This window comes from Emys orbicularis, chromosome 11, assembly GCF_028017835.1.
Source record: "Emys orbicularis isolate rEmyOrb1 chromosome 11, rEmyOrb1.hap1, whole genome shotgun sequence".
Taxonomy (NCBI): domain Eukaryota; kingdom Metazoa; phylum Chordata; order Testudines; family Emydidae; genus Emys; species Emys orbicularis.
This window is the reverse complement of record NC_088693.1, coordinates 25863370-25882049: the sequence shown is the minus strand read 5'-3', so window position 1 is coordinate 25882049 and position 18680 is coordinate 25863370. Positions and strand designations below refer to the sequence as shown.

Sequence of the window (18680 nt, the reverse complement as noted above, 5' to 3'; positions counted from 1 at the left end):
AGGAAAAGGGCAGATATAATGAAGTTGTCTCTCTTTTTATTTTACATGGTTAGGCATCCTGTCAGTGTATATGCATTCATTACAAATTCCCACAGATTTCAATGGGACTTGCACCTGTGTAAGTAAGGGAAGAATTTAACTCAAGATTTTTACCCTGGAATTGCTGACTTTGTACTCAACTTTATACCAATGCTGCTGAATATGAGTACCGTATTTTTGGTTACAGCCTCAGTAACAATATAATATGGTTTTTACAAATTAAACAATTAAAATGTGCACTGAATACCATTTTAAATTTTGTGAAGCACCAGGAGCATGAGATTTGGCACTATACAATCCCCCGTCTCCCCCTTAAAAGTCAACTTGTCTGAGGAATCTCTTTCCATGGTTTCATTAAGATTAAAGACAAGGAAGCTTTAGTACATATGTTTGGGAAGCTCCAGTGTATTGAGGTAAGGATTTAAACTGGGCACAGAGAATCAGATTTTCAAATAGTTTCTTCAACTTTCACCATAGAATTAACCCTCAGCTTGAGTTAAGCCTGTGTTCTCATTCAACAGCACTTTCCTGACAATACCAGCAGTTAGGTTTGTGTGATTCTATCTATTCAGTTTTAAGCCTACAATGCCAGTACCAACAGGAAATCATAATGCACAAGTGAACTGAATGGTCATTTCTTCTGCTGTGAAGATGCTCTGCAGGTGGAAGACTGAAACCACTGGAAGACAAGAGAATGGTTGTTGATAACAGGACTGAAGTCTGGGAAAAGGGGATAAATGCTATGTGCTTGGGAGGAGAACAAGATGCAATGAAATAAAACCTCCCTCCTTATGAGAGCATGGACCGGGGGGGGGGGGGGGGGGGGGAGAGAGAAGGATGGGAGAAAGCTCTTACAAATAGACAAAACTGGAATTAAAAATCCTGTGAAGGATTGTCATTAACAAATAAATTTTAAAAGTCAATGTACAAAGCAGTGTTACGCTGTCTAGTGTTTGCCAAGCTTCAGTAACACAAGCAATTTCAGAACACTATATATACAAACTAAATGACAAAAAAAATTGTTAATACAAAGTTAAGGTTGCCCAGTGAGATCTCAGGCCCTTCCAGAACAGAGAGTTCTGCAAAACTCAAAACTTCTGAAAACCAGAAAATACAGTGTTAAGATAAATGCCCACACATTTTCTGCCCCCCTGCAGCTGGGAATAGCCAGTGGGAATTATCTGCATGCACTCCAGCTGCATTCACTGTGTTAGGTGTAGTTGTACTGAATGGTGGAGGAATAAGTAAGAGCAGCTTAGAAGAGCTGTGATTATGATACAGGTGCTCCCTGACTTATGCAAGCGTTCCGTTCCAGAACACCTTGCGTAAGTCGGGGACGTATACCCGACAATTACGCACAAAAAACAACAACAACAACAACAACAAAACCAGCTTATGAAACTTTTTCTGTGAGTGCGGGTTTGCGTAACCCGGGGAATGTCTGTATGAGGTGATCTGGGTCTGAGTCTCCCCCCATGCCTGTTACCAAAGGAAGATAATCCAGCAGAAGGTATTACCTCACCTGCCTTGTCTCATAAAGGAAAGAGGTGCAGCAGTACCTGGAGGTTCCTGTCTGCATCATTTCAATACAAAATTGTGTAAACCGTGTTAGTAGGAGGGCACTGGGGTCCTTTTGCCATGGGTATTGTCAGTAGTGTGGAGGGATATGAGAACAATCTGTGAATTTAATAATGGGTAGGAGAAAGTATAGGCTTAGATAGTATTCTGTGTGCCAGTGTGAAGGGGTTCTACAAGGGTATGAAGTGGTTGTTAAATTTTACAACTATGGTATTCTGTTGGGGGAGCAGCTTCAGTGTTAGAGTAGGGCAAGTGCAGGTAGCACCTGTCCATTACAGTGAAAAGGGAGAATGCGAGTATGTGTGTGATGGGCACTGTGGAGCATCGCTCAAAGAGGGTAGAATTAAGACTTCATGGATGTTTATCTTAACTCTGTATTTTCTGAAATAGAAATTAGAAATAGAAATTAATGGAGATATCCCATCTCCTAGAACTGGAAGGGACCTTGAAAGGTCATCGAGTCCAGCCCCCTGCCTTCACTAGCAGGACCAAGTACTGATTTTGCCCCAGATCCCCAAGTGGCCCCCTCAAGGATTGAACTCACAACCCTGGGTTTAGCAGGCCAATGCTCAAACCACTGAGCTATCCCTCCCGGTTTTCAGAAGTTTGAGTCTTACTGAACTGGATGTTGTGGATGGGTACAAACTATCACAGTGCAATCTTAACTCTGCTTTAACTAATTTTTTGGGCATTTTTTAAACAGAAATGTTTGTGGGTAGGAGTTAATGGTCATTCAGGCAGTTGTAGTTCCCACCTAGCAATAATCAAGAGATCTAGCTTTTTTTTTTTTTTTTTTTTTTTTTAAGATCAGTAGATCTCAAATGAAGTTTACATCACTGTCCACATTTTAGAGATGGGAAACTGAGGCACTGCGAAGTGAAATGACTTGCCTAGGGTCAACCAGCAGGCCATGGCAGAGCTAAGAACAGTCCCAGACCAGTGGTCTTTCCTGGCATCTATGCAATTCCTCAGTGCTCCTACCCCTCCAATACATTTTGTTATAGCAATACACGGATAATAGTCATGCTTTGAAATGGGTAGCTGCTAACATTGCCAGTGAGAGAAATCTCACCCATGGTCTATGTCCCAAAACCATGATAGTTTTATTAGATGGATGTTACAGTAACTTTAATCGTATGAGGGAAGACTGCTGTGTCACTTTCCTTCTCTACCCCCTACAACATAAAGCCCCTCCTGACAACATTTCCAGCTCTCCCGCCCCTTTCCATTAAGCCATTAGTTGGCACCATAGAGAAGCACTAAATATAAGAAGTTAGTCCTTGCTGTCTCCTACCCTATGCTGCTGTGTTCACATACCACGGGCAGCAGCTTACTAGGTTGCACGATACCTTGGTTACGTAGCCCTAGCCGTTCACTGAGTTAGCCCCTCACTCCCACCTCCAACTGGGAATGCTGCTGCTGCTTCAGTCAGGTTTACCCAGTCTATCCACTCCCCTACCCACTCTGGCCCACTCCCCTACCCACTCTGGCCCACTCCCACATACCACGCAGTGGGTAATGTGTATCTTAAATCATTTATTTTCTGGATTTCAGATGTTTAAACTTGCATTGCCTTCAGTCCACCCAACCGAGATCCAAGTTCACTTGGAGGGGCAAAAAGAGGGGCTCAGACACCCCAAGAACAACAGGGTCCCCCAGATTCCAGAAAATATAGCAAGCAGGAAAAGGGGCTCAGACCCCTGCAGAGGAATAGGGCTCCCAACACACACAGAGAAGATTTCAGGGCTGACTGACCCCCCACGCCCCTAAACCCCCAACTTCCTCTGCTACCCCCATATCCCCTACCACTCCCCCCTTACCTGAGCCCCTCCAAACCCTATTCTCTCCCCTACCACACATTTCCATTTATCCCCGCCTCAAATATCCCCTTCACTCACTGCAGACCCAAACCCCTCTTCCAATATTACCAACTACTCTTGCATCCCTAATCATCATCTCTCCTCTCTTCCAGTTAACATTTGCATGTATAATTTATTTTCTTTTCAAAAACTGCTTCAGCACCGTCCAAATATTCTGCCACACACACACACACACACACTTCATTCTCAGATTTCAGCCAGGCTGAGTTTCAAACTTTAAAGTTGCTAGAATCTGTGAACAATGAAATGTTGGTTTTTTTCCCACCTAGGGGCTGTTTCTTAAGAACTGCTTGCTCAAAAGGCCCACTAATTTGGATCACTGACTATATTCTGTGTCCCCAAGATGGGCACCAAATTTCAAGGCAATTAGGTTAACAATACGGATTTTGGAGCACTTAGAACTGAGCTTTAAACAGAAAGCTGGTCTTGACCTTAACTACGGCAAAGCTATGCTCTATGCTCAACTATGGAAGTGTTGAACTGCTATAGTACTGTTTGAAATTAGAGGGAGAATTAGAATTAGAGGGGCTCTACATATCCATCAGCAGGATAACAGGCTCAGAGGGGTGTGAAGTGGCCCATGTGTCTCAATGGAGATGCTCTTAGATGAAAGAATACCCAATAGAGATAAATACAGTCTGAACCAATAGCTCTGAAAAGTATTAATTGTTCCATTTATGTCAGTGGGTGTTCTCTTCTGCCCTCCCCAGTGCTGGAGAGTTTCTGGTATGTGTCAAGCAAACCCATTCTCAGCTTTTCAACCAGTCTCACAAGTGCTTTCTTGGTGCATGCTCTGAGCATGCCTGTTGTAAGTTTCCCACCCAGAGGGGCAGCGCTTCCCCAGATCCTGGCACAAACACAGGTGCAGGAAGCAGGCCTCAGGTCTGGTCTACACTACAAAGTTAGGTCAACGTAAGCCACTTTATGTCACCCTAATTGTGCATATATCTACACTTAAATTTGTCTCTCACCAATGTAAGCTCTCCATTGCACCACCTCACTGCGTGGCACTGAACCACTGTTGATGTATTGAGGTCAACAAAGCACAAATGTAGACACTGCATTACCTATGTCAACCCTAACAGTCCTCCAGCAGCTGTTCCACAACACCGACGCCGACCACCCTGGTCACAATTGTGAACTCCACTGCCCAGGAGTCAGAGAATGAAAAGTGCACCAGGCCCTTTAAAACCCCATGAATTTTTGAAATGCCTTTTCCTCATTGTCCAGCTTGGCGAGCACACCTAGCAGCTCTTCGGTGTTGACTGCAAGTGCCCAGGTGACCATGCTGGCTATACCAGATACACTCCAGCTTAGAGTACATAAGAGATGTTGGATCTGCTGGGCTTGTGGGGAGAATAGACTGTGCAAGTATAGGAATGGACCAGTTGTAGAAACATGGACAACTCCAAGCAGATAGCAGGGGGATGCAGGAGAAGAAGTACAAGGATCACCAGCAGTGCCACGTAAAGCCAAAGGAACAGTGGCAAGCACACCAGAAGGCCAAGGAAGCCAACAGTTGATCCAATGCTGAACTGCAGACCTACTGCTTTTAAAAAGACCTGCATGCCATACTTGACGGAAACACTACCACTCCCCTGCACACCACTGTGGATTACCTCCAAGGAGCCAGAGGTCCCAAGCCTGAACAACAAGGAGGTGGTGAAGGAGGAAGAGGAGGGCCATGTGACTCGGGGGCGAGGGGAAGTGGGATGGGGAGAGAAGAGTTCCAGCTCTGCCACGAGCCAGGACCTGTTTGAGACTCCATTGCAATCCAGTCAGTCTCAGCAGTCTAGCATGACAGGGGAAGGAACTTCAAGTAAGTTTGCACATTTATTTCCCATTACAGTGATGGCACTCCCAACTTCGCAGGTCATAGATATTGATTTTGCATTCATTTACTTGTACCAGAAGAGGAATCATTACAACAACAATACCTCTCTTTGTTATCTGCTTTTCATTCCCCTGTAGAGTTGGGCGGAGGGCAGGGATGCAGAGCAGTTTGTCCCTTGAATTCTCCTGAGAGATCTTGATGAAATTTTCATAGAAGTACCCTGCAATCCTCTCCTGAAAGTTTCTAGGGATGACTTCCTTATTTCTTTCTCCATGGTAAGGCGCTTTCCCATGCCAGTTGTTGATAACTTCGGCAAGCACCATTGCAGTAGACAAGCTAGCAAACATATAGCTTTGGGACGCCAGCAGCTGCTGTGTTCTCTATGCCTTTGTTAGCTTCAGAAATAAGATGTCACCACTGCCTGGGGAAAATTGTGCCTGTATTCAGTGCCACTGCTCTGTACTCATGGCTTCTAAGGCCGTGGCTACACTCAAAACTTCAAAGCGCTGCTGCGGGAGCTCTCCCAGCGCTGCAAGTACTCCACCTCCACGAGGGGATTAGCTCACAGCGCTGGGAGCACGGCTCCCAAAGCTGAGGCACTGTTTACACTGGCGCTTTACAGCGCTGTAACTTGCTGCTCTCAGGGGGGTGTTTTTTCACACCCCTGAGTGAGAAAGTTACAGCGCTGTAAAGCACCAGTGTAGCCATAGCCTAAGCAATTCCCTCCTCACTTCCCTCACCCTGGTGGGCCATACTCACCTGGCTGGAGCTATGAATGGCACCGTGCCTCCAAAGCAGGAGAGTCAATAAACCTGTCTTGTTTAAAACTTTAGGGGATAGCTCAGTGGTTTGAGCATTGGCCTGCTAAACCCAGGGTTGCGAGTTCAATCCTTGAGGGGGCCATTTAGGGATCTGGGGCAAAAATCTATCTGGGGATTGGTCCTGCTTTGAGCAGGGGGTTGGACTAGATGACCTCCTGAGATCCCTTCCAACCCTGATATTCTATGAACTTCTAAGGAAAGGGAGTTCTGAATCTTTATTTTTGCTTTCCATTGCGACTATACTGACTTTGTAACCTCTGTGTTTTATCTGTAGCTACTGCCATTGCTGCTTTGAGGGGTTCCCCTCCACACTCACAGAACACCTGAGCCAGATGAGGAGGTGGAAGAAAAGAACTCTGGATGATATATTCAGCGAGGTCCTGCAAGACAGTGCTGAATCAGAGGGCTTGGAGGATGAATACTGCAGATTGTATGGAGAAGGAAAAAGCAGACAAAGAGGAGATGCACCAGGATATAATGGGGCTTCTCCAGCAGCAAACACATATGCTGCAGACTCTTGTGGACCTACAAGTTCAACAATCCTCAGCTCGCCTATCTTGCAGTTCATGGAGAACTCCAGTATAGCACCTCCCTACACGAGCCCCTCAACATTCCACATGGTATCAGGGGCCACATCCCTACCGCTACCACTCCATTTCAGGGAACATTAAGGAAAACCACAGCTTCACATACATCAACAATGGCTCTCATAGGTCACTGTATGTGCCGCTAAAATGGACATGAATGCTCTTTAAGCTCCATTCCATAAATATGTTAAGGTTTTCATGTATTTGCTTTTAATTTGCACAGAATTTTTTGAAGTTTTTTTGTTACTCAATCAAACTCTATTGTTTGGAAAATAATTAATCTTTATTAGTTCCCAACATATACTGCAGAATGCCTGCCGATACTGAAAGCACCCATTTGTTAGTGTACACTTTGACAACTCTTAGGATCAGTGTAATAATCGAAGATTTACAGCAAGGACTATAAAATTAATAGATGCATTGTCAGTGTTATATTCATAGATGTGCACACAATTCCTAACAGCCCCCAAACTGTAGGGCCAGGGTACAGTACGCCACAACGCATTACTGTGGCTCGCTGTTAAAGTGCTCTTTCAAAGCCTCCCTGAATCATATAGCATCGCACTGAGCTCCTCTGATAGCCCTTATATCTGGCTGTTCAAACTGAAAAGAGAACCGCTACACCTCCGCCCTCAATCATGGCAGCAATTTCCCCCTCTTTGCTTCACAGATCTTATGCAGGACACAGCAAGCACTAAAACCATTTGGGATATTTTTCTCACTGAGATCCAGTCTGGTGAGTAAACAAGGCCAGTGCCCCTCCAATCTACCAAAAGCACATTCAACTGTCATTCTGCACCTGCTGAGCCGGTAGCTGAATCTTTCCTTGGTGCTGCCAAGGTAACCAGTGTTCAGCTTCACGAGCCAGGGAAATAAGGGGCAGACTGGGTCCCCCACAATAACTATTGGCATTTCAACATTACCAATGGTAATCTGCCCGTCGGGAAAGAAAGTCCCTATTTGTATCTTTCTGAATAGTCCTGTGCTCTTAAAGATGCAAGCGTCATGCACCTTCCCTGACCAGCCCACACTGATGATGGTGAAATGTTCCCAGTAATCCACTAGTGCCTGCATAACCATAGAAAAATAGCCCTTTCTGTTGATGTACTCTGTAGCAAAGTGGTTTAATGTTAAAACACATATATGCTCGCCATCTCTTGCTCCATCGCAGTTCAGGAACTCCACTGATGCAAATACATCCATTATGTCCTGAACATTGCCAAGAGTCACAGTCCTGAATAAGAGGAGACGATTAATGGTCCTACATGCTTGCATGACAACTCCAAAATGATTTCCCACTGACCAGCAGCAATCTGGTATTAGAAGTTTCTGTAGTGCGATCACCACTCGCTTCTCCACTACAAGTGCGACTCTCAGTTTGGTGTCCCTGTGCTGGAAGGCTGAGGCAAGCATGGAACACAGATATAGGAATGAGGCCCTGAACATCTGAAAGTTCTACAGACACTGCTCATCTTCCCATGCCTGCATTAAAATGCGATCCAACCAGTCAGTGCTTGTTTCTCAGGCCCAGAAGTGGTGCTCCACATCTGCATCTGCTTCATGAATGCCAACAACAACCTTGAATTGGTTCTCACTCTGACTCACAGCAATTTAACCTCCAGGAAATAGTGTCACAATCATAGAATCGTAGGACTGGACGTCAAGAAATCATCTAATCCAGTCTCCTGTACTCATGGCAGCACTAAATATGATCTAGACCACCCCTGACAGGTGTTTGTCTAACATGTTCTTAAAAATCGCCAATGATGGAGATTCCACAATGTCCCTAGGCAATTTTATTCCAGTGCTTAATCACCCTGACAGTTAGGAAGTTTTTCCTAATTTACCTAACTGCTCTTAGTTCAATTTAAGCTCATTGCTTCTTGTCCTATCCTCAGAGGTTAAGAACAGCATCTTTTCTCCCTTCTCCTTGTAACAACCTTTCATATACTTGAAAACTGTTATGATGTCCCCTCTCAGTCTTCTCCAGGCTAAAGAAACCCAATTTTTTCAATCTTCCCTCATAGGTCATATGTTCTAGACCTTTAATCCTTTTGTTGCTCTTCTCTGGACTTTCTCCAATTTGTCCACATCTTTCCTGAAATATGGCACCCAGAACTGGACACAATACTCCAGTTGAGGCTTAATCAGCGCGGAACAGAGCGGAAGAATTATTTCTCATGTCTTGCTTACAACACTCCTGCTAATACATCCCAGAATGATTTGGGTTGGTTTTTTTTTTTTTTTTTTTGCAACAGTGTTACACCATTGACTCATATTTAGTTTGTGATCCACTATGACCCCCGGATCCCTTTCTGCAGTACTCTTTCCTAGGCAGTCATTTCAGTATGTAACTGACTGTTCCTTCCTAAGTGGAGTACTTTGCATTTGTCCTTATTGAATTTCATCCTATTTACTTCAGACCATTTCTCCAGTTTGTCCAGATCATTTTGAATTTTAATCCTATCCTCCAAAGCACTTGCAATCCCTCCCAGCTTGGTATCGTTCACAAACTTTGTAAGTGTTCTCTCTATGCCATTATCTAAATCACTGATGAAGATATTGAACAGAACTGAACCCAGAACTGATCCCTGTGAGTCCCCACGAGATATGCCCTTCCAGCATGACTATGAACCATGGATAACTACTCTCTGTGAATGATTTTCCAACCAGTTATGCACCCATCCCATAATAGCTGTATCTAGGTTGTATTTTCCTAGTTTGTTTAAGAGACGGTCATGTAAGACAGTATCAAAAGCCTTACTAAAGTCAAGCAATACCACAGCTAACGCTTCCCCCCTATCCACCAGGCTTGTTACCATATCAAAGAAAGCTATCATGTTCCCTGCGGCTCTGTAAATACCAGTGAATTGTGCATCCCATGCAATGCTCATGACAATAGTGCAGAGCTGTGCAGGCTCCATGCTTCTGCCAGAGATGGCAAACAGCGACAAGTTCCACGCAGGTTTGTGGGATTTTCAAAATAGGTGCAAAAATGTTGGGATAGAGGTAGCATTATGTGATGCAGAAACCTGCACAATGGGAACTTGACCCCCCAGTCCCAGTCACCCCTGCATGACTTGTTTCTGCCTCACCACACATTGCCAAAACTTACCAAATGACAGTGCACTGGACGGAGAGTTGCATGCTGGGATACCTACCCATAGCACACAGCACTGTGCATCGCAACCAGTGCTCCTAGTGAGTACACACAGCACTGAAGTAAGGAGTCAAGTATGCATACACACAAGCAATATTCTATCTGTGACAGCTTTATGCTGACAAAATTTGTAGGATAAACATGCCCCCAGACAACCCCAGGGGTTAAGATCCCATGAAGGGGTTAAGGAGTAGGACTCACATAGCCCCAGATAGGAAAACTGCCTCCAGGCTCACATAAGGCTCTCCTGAGGGGGGCAAGGAAGGGGGTCCATACCCTTGTAGATTGGCTGTGGCTCCCCAGATCATTGCACACACATGGGATAGGAATGTGAGGCTGACAAGCATCCCTGCAGCATTCTTCCACAACCCCCCGCCACTAACCCTCATGTCTCCCTTCCCAGTGTCCCTCCCCTCCCACTCCCCTACTCTCCCATCACCTGATCCTCCAACTACGCTTCCTCTACTCCCATGGTTCCAACTAGTCTTCTACCCCAATACCCTCCACTCCCTGTGAGTATTTGTTTGTGTAACTTATTTTCTTCTCAAAAATTAGTTTCAGCAGCATCCGAATATTCTAGTATATTCAGACTACATATTCCCCAAAATAAAAACAGATAGAGGCAGATTAGAGCAATACGCCTGCTTTTTTTTAACCTCAGATTTCTGCCCTACACTGAATTTGAATTCACAGTGCCTGGGCTAGTGCTCAGATTCTCAGACCGTTACATGCCCTCAGAGCCACACCAGTCCTGTGATGCAGGAGTAGTTCTCCAGAGAGTTAGTCTCTCTCGCTGCATATACTCAGAATAATCCATTAGGCATGCACATAGGCATATGAACTTAGCTCATCTCACTGAAGCAGATTTTTTTTTTAAATAATGTTTTAATTTGCTTTCCCCCCAAGGACTTGAGGGTACTGTGCACTCTGTTGGGGTAACGCTCGAGCATCTGAGACCCTGGTGCAATGATATGAGCCTTGGTTTGCTCTCCAGCTCTGAGCAGGTGCCCTATCTTGGGAACCACTTGGTCAAATGATCCAAAATTTGGATCACTAACAGAACTCTGCACCCTCATCTGGAACACCACATTCCAAGTCAATCCAAGCAACCATACAGATTTTTAGAGCTTTAAACAGAAAGCTGGTCTTATCCCTAACTATAACAGAGCTGTTGCTCTGCTATAATACATATATAAATAATAAACATCTAGAAAACAGACTGCCAAAAGTAAACTTCTATGTAGAGACGCTTTCTTCAGCTTCTACCACATTTCTCCCCTAAGGAAAGAAATCCTGTCTTGACTGTACCTATGCTTAGAAGGATTAGGTTTTACTGGTAAAAGTTGGTAAACCATATACACAAAAAACAAAAACAAAAAATATTTCCATCAATAATAATCAAAATGTACAGATAGGCAACATAAAAAAAAATGTTGCTTTAGATGGTTCTCAAAATTTTGTACTGGTGACCCCTTTCACATAGCAATCCTCTGAGTGAGAGACCCCCCCTTATAAATTACAAACACTTTTTTATACATTTAACACCATTATAAATGCTGGAGCCAAAGCAGGGTTTGGGGTTGAGGCTGACCGTTCGCGACCCCCCATGTAATAACCTCACGACCTCCTCAGGGGTCCTGACCCCCCAGTTTGAAAACCCCTGAACTTAGTAGAGTTTGTTTTAAGGATATTTATGTTGAATATTTTGACATGTGATGTTTACAACTTGTGTTTTAAAGGTTATAAAAGCTTTAACTTTTTGAATCTCAATGCTTACTGGTCCACTGTCATTAAAGAATTATTGTCTGACCATGCCCATATATTTCTTGCAACTATGAAAATTTAAATAAAAAAATAAATGCCTAAAAATCAATACTACACCTCTACCCCGATACAACGCTGTCCTCGGGAGCCAAAAAACTTACTGCGTTATAGCTAAAACCACGTTATATCGAACTTGCTTTGATCCGCCGGAGCGCGCAGCCCTGTCCCCCCGGAGCGCTGCTTTACTGCGTTATATCTGAATTTGTGTTATATCGGGGTAGAGGTGTATCCATCAAAATAAAAAATAAAAATAGAATTCTCCCAAGCCTATCTATACCTTTGCACAAACTCCACTCTCTTGAGATACCAGACCTAGAATCACTCGTTCCCAAGTTCTGACCTACAGAATTTTGCATTGCCCATTTGTACTCTTGCTTCTTTTGGGTCTACTCTTCTTAAGTCCCTCCCATGGAAATGACTTTGGTGGATTCAGCTGCATTTCATCAGTGCATTCCCAACACATGAAACTTTCAACTTAAAACAATCTCTCTGGAACAGTAGGCCCTTACAGGGGGAAAAAATTCTTTTATTTATACAGGCCTAAAGCTATAAGGGCACTGACTGATTTGATTACGCTCTGCCCCCAATATTTCCAAACTGCACCACATAACACTTACCAAAAAAAAAAAAAAAAAAAATTACCATGACAATCTCTTTGCATATATATTTTCAACAAATCCTCATCTTACAAGGATCAGTAGACTAAAACCTGCTCACAGTAATTACACTTTTTATATTAATTAGTATCCAATACTATGAAGAATAGGAGTTAGATTTGTAGAGTATCTCATCTAACACTTAATTCCCATATACTGTAAAATAAGAATTAATAAAAAGTCGAGGCAGTTTATTTTTCACATAATTCAAGCTCTGCAGAAACAACACAATTAGATAGGAGATATCAATATCTACATTAAGCCAATAATGTATACTTTTTTTAAGAAATTTTGATTTACTTATTCCTGATATTACATGCACTTGGTAAAACTAATCTCTCTCTCTCACACACACACACACACTTACTTTACTGAGGGAGAGGCATATTTATAGAAAGGACAACAGGCACTTAAATAATATAAAAAGCACCAATGGTGTGCAGCACCTGGCATATATTCTAGTTAGCTGAAGAATGACTACAAGAAGCTGCTTATCACCTTACTTATTGAAAAAAGTTTATCAAGTTGTAAATGTAATATTAAGCATTCCTTATTAAAATCCAGAAGACTGAACACTACATACGATATAAGCCAAACACCTATGAAATGTTTCCTTCAGTTGAGTATTGAAAGGGCAAGGGGCGGGGAGGGGAGGAAGAGATCCTATATATGGTTAGGAAATCATAATTTCATATAGACAAAAAAGTACATACACATTATGTTCAAGTATGAGTACCAACTTTCGTATACAAGAAGCAACTCTTGGTAAGATATAGTTTTGTTGTTATAAAGACATTAAATAATTTACACTTATATAGCAACTTTCATACAAAAATATCAAAGTGTTTTCCAAACATTAATTTCGCCTCACAACACAGCTGTTAAGTATCAGCATCCCCATTTTACGAATGCAGAAATGGAGGAAGAGAGGCATTAAGTGACTTGCCCCAAATCATACAAGTCAACACAGTTCCAAACAAATATGGAACTTGGTGTCATAAACAAAGAGACGACTAAGGGGGGATATAATAGAGGTCTATAAAATCATGACTGGTGTGGAGAAAGTAAATAAGGAAATGTTATTTACTCCTTCTAATAACACAAAAACAAGAGGTCATCAAATGAAATTAATAGGCAGCAGGTTTAAAACAAACAACTAAAGGAAGTATTTTTTCACACAACACACAGTCAACCTGTGGAACTCCTTGCCAGAGGATGTTGTGAAGGCCAAGACTATAACAGGGTTCAAAAAAGAACTAGATAAGTTCATGGAGGATAGACCCATCAATAGCTATTAGTCAGGATGGGCAGGGATGGTGTCCCTAGCCTCTGTTTGCCAGAAGCTGGGAATGGGCGACAGGGGATGGATCACTGGATGATTACTTGTTTTTCCACAGTGTAAAGATGGAATCTCAGCCTTGAAGGCCTCGTGTCGTGGTCATTACCCTTGCATCCCATAAAGCAGTGTTTCCCTAAATGTGGAACATGCACTCCTGGAAATGCACAAAAGGACACCTGGGGGAGCTGTACCTCCAAAGTCTCAGCTTTATTGTAAAAAGGGGGGGAAAGGTCCTATACCTGTTATGGGTACAAAAAAACCTAAACAAACTTCAAAATGAGAAGTGAGCATACTAGATGCAGAAATATTTGCTTGAATTTGCAGAGAGCCTGAAAATTAGCTCTGAGCTGCCAGTGAGGATACTTTAAGTATCAGTATTGTTGACTATTTCACTGATCAAAGCACATAAGAAAATAATCTCCATAATAGGATACTACTTTAACACTACTATTTCCCAAAGTGGGGTGAAGGGTTGTGAAGAACAAGCAGGTATCATGTATAAATTAACCTGACAACAAGGACTTTAACAACATATGCAGGCATTAAAGGGAGAGAGGCATGACTGTTTTCATTTTCCTGAGGAGGGACTCAGTTTTCAAAAGTTTGGGAAACATTCCCAAAAGGAACAGTACAACTATCTTTAGAACCCATCAATGCCATTCATTAAAGCACTGCTGTCAAATGGAAATCTGGTCAATTTCAAAACATGAGTTAAAAAGTAGTTTAATGCTGCCTTTGACCCTACCACCAATGCTGGTGGTTATATGCTTTCACCACCACAGTATGAAAAACCCACACAAACAAAAGAGGAAAAATTACTATTGGCTCTGATCCTGCAACTGAATCTACAGAGAACTACACTCACTTCAGTGGAACTCTACCTCAGGTGGACCCTTATGCCTGAGCAATATATGTCTAGGATTGGGACCTAACTATATAAATAAATAAAAAGATGAAGAGACAAGTGGAAATGTCTATACAGGGAGTACTGTCAAATACCAAAGACAAACGAGGAAAAATATTTTTCTACATCTTTTTTGGTTATAGTAGTCTTCACTGTTGCTTGTAATAACAAAAATGTTCAGAATTAAGAAAGAAGTGTAATTTGTGCAAAATGAAAGCACTCTAGACCAGCGTTTTTCAAAGTTCGGGTCATGACCCAGTACTGGGTCATGGCATGTAAGGCACTGGGTCACTCTGATCAGCATCGCCGACCGGGACATTAGTGCCTACTTGTTCCGACACCGTGCTGCACCCCAGAAGCAGCCAACAGCGGGTCCGGCTTCTAGGCAGAGGGCCACGGGGCACCACGGGGCACCACACACTGCCCCCGCCCTGAGCACCAGCTCCACACTCCCATTGGCCAGGAATTGGGAGGGGGCGGTGCTTGCGGGCGAGAGCTGTGCAGAGCCGTTTGTGTACCTCCGCCTAGGGGCCGAGCCTGCTGCTGGCCGCTTCAGGCGCAGCATGGTCTGCAGTGCCAGGACAGGTGGGAAGCCTGCCTCTGCACCCCAGCTGCATCGCTGACCGGGAGCCGCTGGAGGTAAGTCTGCACCCCAAACCTCTGTCCCAGCCCTGAGCCCCCCCGCAAAAAACCCAGAGCCCTTCCTGCACCCCAAACCCCTCATCCCCAGCCCCACCCCAGAGACTGCACCCCCATCCCTGACCCCCTCCGACACCCCAATCACCTCCCCCCCCAAACCCAGAGCCCCTCATTCCCAGCTCCACCCTGCAGTCCTCACCCCCACACCTCAACCCTCTGCCCCAGCTCTGAGCCCCTCCCACACCCCAAACCCATCATCCCCAGCTCCGTTGGGTCACGGGCATCAACAATTTTCTTCAACTGGGTCCCCAGAAAAAAAGTTTGAAAACCACTGCTCTAGACCAATTGCCTCAGCTGGGGAACACGTGTGCTGCTTTGGAAGTACGACCAGTTCCAGGCAGCTAGGAAGTAAGATGATGAACTGAAATCAGGTTTCCAACATTGCAATGGAAGTAGAGAATGGAGAAAGACAAAAACAAGACATAATACAGAGACCAAGGGAATTCAATTTACTCTGCCAACACTCAAAATTACATGATGGTTTAAATGAGTACTGAAAGGAGTATCCTCAAATGACTGAATCAAAGACTTAAAAATGAAATGTACCCATTTCAATTTTAAGATTTCCCCCCCCCATGCGTACATTAAAAATATCGTGCATTTTAGCACCGTCTGACTAATAGCCTTACCTTGCTACTCTTGGGTTTCTACTCTGTATAACCTTTGACTTTAAATATGAAGTCATGTCTAGTTATAAATGAACGAATGCTCAAATCTAAATTTCTGAGTTAAATCTCTAATAGCACTTCAACTGCCCAGTCAGATCAATTACTGTGATGTATTTGTGTCTGTAACTACACAAAGGAAGTCAAATCCACCTCTTAAACCCTTTAATTACTCTTGATTTTGGCTCATCTTGTTATTAAAAATTAAGTTTTACCTAAAAGGTGTAACACAATAGCCTCCGATAATATGTATTTTAATTCAGATTTGGTAGTTAAGTGCTAGGAAATACATCAAGTACTAGTGTACTGTACTGTTTTCTGAATTAAGATTATTAAGTAGATTTTCAATATAGCATCTGAGGAATTTGACAATGCTCCCCTTCTCCGCACCTTCTAATACTAAACACACACAAAAAAGAGAGAAGTTCTGTTGTCACTTATGACATCATAAATCCAGATTTGTTCCATTTAAATCAAAATAGTTTCTCCATATTTATGTAATTTTAACTGAGAGCAGGATGTGGCCCAATAGCTCAATTCAGGATTAAAATTGTGAACATCAGTAGATTCAGATCTTGAAGTACAATCCTACACTCCCTGCACACACAGAACTCCCATGAAAATCACAGATACATGGAAACACAACACTGGGCCCCCAGTTTGTATAATGTCGTATAAGCAAGGGTACAAGCCTATTAGTAAAATACTGAAAATGGCAAGATATTTCCAGAATTTATTTGAAGATTCACTGGTAAAATGGTAATATTAAGGGTCAGATTGTGATACCCTTACTCACACTGAGCAGTACCTTACTACACAAATTTTTCCCAGTGAATTCAGTGGGATTGCTTTTTGTGTTAAGTATTTTTCAACGTAAACGGCATAACAATCTGGACAAAGTGTAGTAGTAAGACATAATACAATGTAGGAGTAGTAGAAATGAATGGTAAAATTTTAATAAAAAATTTAAACCTCCCATTCTAATAACAATATAGTATTTGTTATGTGAGAAGAATCTAATACTTCAAAATTATCAGAATAAAACACACACAGAGAATTTATGTAGAAAAATACCCACAAACCTTTCTTCATTACGGGTTAACAGTTTAATTTGAACCTCAGTTTTTGTTATGATGATAATAGTATAAAAAAATTGAGATGCTATGAAACATGTTATTTTTGGTGCAAATTAAGGTTCAGAGAAGTTCAGTGGCTTCTTATGAGCCAAAACCACACAACTTATTGCACACAAGAGGACCTCTGCACGCACATGGGTGCACTTCACTGAGGCTCTGCACTTCACTGAGGCTTCATACAAGGGAAGGGGTTCACATGCAAGAATGAGGCCAGAGAAACATCTCAGTTTGCTTGCTTGTACAGTGAATTTAACTATCAAGCTGTCCTACTCCAGCTCTTTTCAGTGTATTTCTTTGTAGGGGTAGTTTAGTACCTTTCCCAAACCTGAAGAACTCTGTGTAGCTTGAAAACTTGTCTCTCTCACCAACAAAAATTGGTCCAATAAAAGATACTGGATATCACCGACCCGGTCTCTCTATAATTTCTAAGTAATTAAACACAGAGTGACTAACACGCTTAACTGTCAAAAAAAAAAAAAAAAAAGCTGCAAAGCTGCATAAAGTAGATCTCTCTCTCTCTCTCTCTCTCTCACACTAGTAAAAACTGTTGCAAATGTAGTGACAATAATCTTAATTTAACATTAGACCTTGGAATTCAACCAGAAATGATGTTTGAAGTGGCTAGCATTTATGCTTATACATTAAGACATAACAATCTCAGTATGGAATGACCTTAGAATTGAAAAGTATACCAAATCCAGCCACATTTTTAGTGCAGTGGGGACACAAATTTTGTTCATAAAATAGAGATTGTATTATTTTAGTAGAACATTTACATATAAAAAGGGATTTTACAATGCATAAATTAGCTCAATACTTCCCCCCCCCCCTGATTTAATTGGAACACAGGCAATTTATTTCTTTCCCCCTCAATCACAGACTACAGAATTCAGAAAATGTATATCTGACTTTTACTTACTTAAAGTGTAATTTAACAAGTCACACTCTGAAAGTTAGAATATTTTAAGAGACATATTTAAAAAAAAAAAAAAGACTGCCACATATTTTTTTTAAATATAAATCAGGAGTCATGTTTGCCATTTTAAGAATTCCCATACTCCACAAACAATCAATATGTCACACGGTCTACTAATGGGTCTTTTAAATTACATTTTACTGCAAGGAAAAGAAAGATGTATCACCTCCAAGTTTGCTTTGTTAACATTAATGTTATATTGCTGTCTGTTTAAAATTACACACACACATTCCAGGGCTCTAAGATCAAAATACAGTAGAGCATCGTAAGTGCTGAGCACCATACATTATAATTTGTAATACAAGAGAAATACAATGAGGTCAGAACCATGAGTAACCAATGGAAGACACAAAAGAGTTCTTTCAATATTAATAGTTAAATGAGAAAGCCAATCAGAGAGAGTTGGAGCCTTCTTTTGACAGCCAGAACCTCTGAAAAGCCAATCCACAAACATAGTGGGCTGGCTACAAGGCGGAGACAGAAATTCATTGAAGAATTCTTATGGGTGCATTTACTCTCAACTCTGCATACAAGTACAGCCACACGAGGGGACATCCTGTGTGCCTGCAGTGAGCCGGATGC

The 18680-nt window shown here is 42.4% G+C and overlaps 1 protein-coding gene across 1 annotated transcript in view; it reads right to left on the bottom strand.

Annotated features, from left to right (window-relative positions):
- Nucleotides 1-18680, bottom strand: part of EPC2 (enhancer of polycomb homolog 2) — an 87064-nt gene that overhangs the window by 66906 nt on the left and 1478 nt on the right. The window lies entirely within an intron of this gene.